This window comes from Arachis ipaensis, chromosome B04, assembly GCF_000816755.2.
Source record: "Arachis ipaensis cultivar K30076 chromosome B04, Araip1.1, whole genome shotgun sequence".
NCBI classification, from domain to species: Eukaryota; Viridiplantae; Streptophyta; class Magnoliopsida; order Fabales; family Fabaceae; genus Arachis; species Arachis ipaensis.
Genome location: NC_029788.2, coordinates 133,456,014 through 133,460,665, shown reverse-complemented (window position 1 = coordinate 133,460,665; position 4,652 = coordinate 133,456,014).

The window sequence follows — 4,652 nt, the reverse complement described above, 5'->3', positions numbered from 1 at the left end:
TAAATTAATCATTAATTTTTTTAAAATTATTTATATAAAAAATATATCACATTCGTAATAATATATAGGGCAAAAAACTAGAATAAGCCAATGTCAGGCCGAAATTACGCAAATAAGCCAAAGCCGAAATCGTTTCAGTAATGAGCCAAACCATATATTTATATAATTCGAACCAATGTAGTTCGAACTCCATTCATTAATAATTCGAACCAAACCAGTTCGAATTACAGAGAGAGAAGTTGGTTCAAGTAAATCGAACCAAGCTGATTCGAATTACACAGGGAGAAACTGCAACATAGGGCCGTCAAAATGGGCCAAGCCCATCGGGCTGGCCCGTTTACCCGTTTAAATGGGCGGGCTTTGCCTCTAATTTAGGCCCATTTAAATTTCGGGCTAAACGGGTTGAGCCCGATTAACTCGAAAAAAATTGCGGGTTAAATGGGCTAGCCCGCGGGCTAAATGGGGGCCCGCATAAAATTTGTTTTTTTTTTTTAAAACCAAAATTTCAGATTTTGGCCAAGCATCATTGAAAAAAAAAATAACCCAACCCGTACAAAAATAACAAAAAGACTAATAGTCCAATATTATGAAGATAAAAAAACCCTTGAACCCAACCCATATACAATATAAGACTAAGAGTACAAAATAAAAAAAACTCTCTCTAACACTCACTAGAAATTGTAACGTACAAAGGATGAAAGGAAAAAGAAAAATCACCCAAGAGTAACCATAGCCCATGCCTATATACCCATCAGCCCATAATCCAATAATCCATATCACCATATGCCCTAAATGCTAAATCAGTAAATCCCTATCCCTAATTCTTCAATCTCCGTTTCTTGTACACAGCAAGTGAGCAAAGGTTCAAAGAAAAAAGAGAAAGCACACTAAAGTAGCATAAATCCCTAATTCTTCTGCACAGCACCACAGCTTCACAAATTTATTATTTATGTATGTGTTCATCCTTCTTTCGGCGACAGTAACTTCTTTGTCGGTGTCATCGATGAGCATCCCCACCATTAAAGCCTTGCGAGGACCTCATCACCGTTAGCCCTTCAGTTTTCATTACCTCATCCATTCTTCAGTCAGCTTTTACTCTTTGTTAGTTTTCGTAGCCTTCAGTCATCACACTCATCAATTTTCAACCAACTATTGTAAGATTACTTTTTTCAGTTCTTGTGTTAATAATAAAATATGCATGTTATTTCTTTTCTCACAAATCTTAGGTTCTCAACATTTAGATGAATAGTACGACACTAACATCAATTATTTATTTATTTATATATTATGTTTTGTTCTGGGTTATTTTGGGTTATAATAAGGATTAATCTGATTCTGTGTTTTTATTTTTTGTTAGTGATTTAATTTGGAGTTATGGATGACTATGCAAGAGATATTGTTGATCCAAATGCTGAGGTAGAACAAATTTTTTTGGACTCAAACTCAGACTCTGATGATGACTTTGATGATCTTGTTGACGACAAAGTCTCGCCCGAAGTAACTCAAGCGACACCTCTTGTAAGTATTCCACCTGCTGCTATTGATGGGTCAAATGCTAAAAAGAGAAAACGGTTAACTACATCTAATGTCTGGGATAGCTTTATAAAAATAGTTGGGGAAGATGAAAAAACAAGGTGCAAATGTAAAGGGTGTGGAAAAGAATACAAAGGTGGGGATAGTACTCATGGTACCTCTACATTGAGACGACACATCCCTGTATATCGTGAACTCCCTAAATTTTATGATTTGGAAAAAATGATGCTTGATGAAGCTTTAATTCAATTCTATGAAAATTCTTTTTCTGCCACTAAGTCACTAACTTTTATTTGATAATTTATTTTTCTTTCTATTGCAGGTGTTGACTAATTTGGTGAATTGGATAAAAGATTTTGGGGATTACATTGCTTGTTTTTTTTGTAAAATATTTGCATGCCATGTAATCTGTTAAATACTTTCTTTTTACCTTTGTGTGGCTTTTTGGTAGAATTATGAATTATGATGTTGCTATATTGGTTTATAATAGTCTATTAACTATATGAGGGGAATTACAAATACCCCTTTAATTAGAAATATTAGAATTAGAAATATGGAATCACTAATTGGATGTGAATGTGGTTCTGTTTTGAGTTAAAACAACAAATTTAGAATATAATAGTTACTAAAATTAAATGTATTTAATTATTTACTAGAACTTTAATTTTATTTGTGTCAAACAGGATTTTTTTGTCCAAATATGTACACCAGTTTTTCTCTTCAAAATTGGATTTTTTTAGCTTTTTTTTCAAAAAAAATTCAAAAAAAAAATTTCAACAGATAAACGGGCCAGCCCATTTAACCCGTTGGGCTGGCCATAAACGGTCCGGGCTATAAAATTTAGGCCCGTGAACAAAGTGGACTTAAATGGGCTAGCCCGTTTAACCCGTGGGCTAATCGGTCTGGGCTTAAATGGGCTGGGCTGGCCCATTTGACAGCCCTACTGCAACATATAATTCGAACCAAGCTGGTTCGAATTATAGGGAGAGATGCTGTATCAAGTAATTCGAACCAACAGCTGCGTCCGCAACAACATCATGATGTACGCACGGGCATATCGGCGCACAGTCTCGTCATCGGCTCCCTCAGGGCACTCACCAAAAGTCTCCTGAAACCAGCTGCAGTTCACTGCGTACTTCTGAACCTGGCTAGGAGGAGGTATCACTCCAAGCAACTCTTGGAACCACTCCCAGGTTGGACGCCCACCCTGGATGTATATATGGAACTCTGATAGGCAGCCGCTCACGTAACGCCCGTCCACTGGCAAACCCAACTGGTATGCCACGTCCTGGAGTGTGATCGTGCACTCTCCGAACGGCATATGAAACGTGTGCGTTTCCGGACGCCATCGCTCGACGAATGCACTGACAAGGGCCTCGTCTAACCGGAACCATCTATCGTTCAGCCTTGCAAAATGGTATAGACCAGCCATCTGCAAGTACGGAACGTATTTGTCATCCAGTCGCATGCCCTGCTGCCGCCGCATGCTCCTGACGCATCGTTGAGGCTGCGCATGAAATGCACCGCATTGTTAGAACCAGCTTAATAAACAACGACAAACATAACCAACACGATAAATCATCAACAAAACATTATACTAAATGAAACCGCATAAAAATACATCAACAAGAACCACATGCAAAACAAACCCATAGACCGCACAACTAAACCGCTAACATAGAACAGCTTAAGTAGAACCACTAACATAAAACAACTTAACTAAAACCGTTAACATAAAATAGCTACCATAAAACAACTAACACAAACCACTAACATAAAACAACTAACATGGTTTGGTAACAGCTATTGTTTCTTGAAACTTTCCGGGACGAAGACCACTTTTGAGTGCGTGCGAGTGGACCTCTGGGCTCAAATCGAAAATTTTCATGGTTACTTTGGCAAACCTCGTCATATAGTCTTTTAGACTCTCATGTTGCCCTTGTTTGATGGTGCTTAGGTAGTCTGTTCCGTGCACGTAGATCCTTGAAGTGGCAAAATAGTCAATGAAAGATCGGGCCAATTCTTCAAAAGAGGAGATTGAACTTGCAGGCAACTTAGAAAACCAAAGTAATGCAACACCATCTAGAAAAGTTGGAAAAGCTCGACAAAGTATAGTTTCAGAGGCACCATTAAAGAACATCATAGATTGAAATTTCTTAATGTGAACACGGAGATCTTGAATCCCTCATATGGCTTGAGGGCGGTAGGCAACACAAAATTCTTCGGCGTTTGAAATTTGACAATGTCCTCCGATAAGGGATTGTCTATTGTCAGTCTTTCTTTTGGCGGGACGATCTCATCGGACCCTGAGCCTTGAGGTCGTGTGCCGTTTGAGGTCGCACTCTTCGGATCCTCCGTGTTCGACTTACCATTGTGATTTGATTTCAAGAGATCGGCCATCCTCTTGACTTCGGCTAGGAGGGTGGCGTTCATGGCTACTAACTCGTCATGGGTGGGTGGAGGCGTCGGCGGTGCAACACGGTCGGCCATGATTCTGTAGAAATTAGCGAAACAAAATGTGCGTGGGATTAATTTGAATAAATCGGGCCCCGCTGGGCTCCAAATGTTCCATCAAAGATACTCTTCCGTGTTATAGCTCGGCCATGCATTCTTCTGCCAATTCTAGTTGTCGGCAGCAAGGCTATCCTTTGAACTAAGGCTCGGGGCGGAACCTGCAACAAACACTCTGACGCTCAAGTCACTATTTTCTCAAGAGTCAAAAAACTCGTATATTTTATTTGTTGGTGTTATTGTATTCGTTGTGTTCTGTGAAATTGGTTCCACGCTGTTATATAGATGAGTGAGGTTACTCTCTGCAACGACTTTCAAAGTTAGTGGTTTACTTTCTAAAAAAGTTCGTTATGCTTTTGAATATTTATTTTAGTTGTGCGAGAATTTCGGCCATTGTGATTTGCCGAGAATTTTTTGTTAGTCCGATATATGCTCGGTCATTTATTCTGGAGCCGATATTGTTGGTATAGTCCACCAAGTAAGTTTAAATTTAGCATATTTTCAAATTTATAATTTTATATTATATTTTTGGTATTTTTTCTCCTCATTTTTTTTCAATTTTAAACAGAATAATATATCATAAAAAACTGAACGTTTATTATTATTTT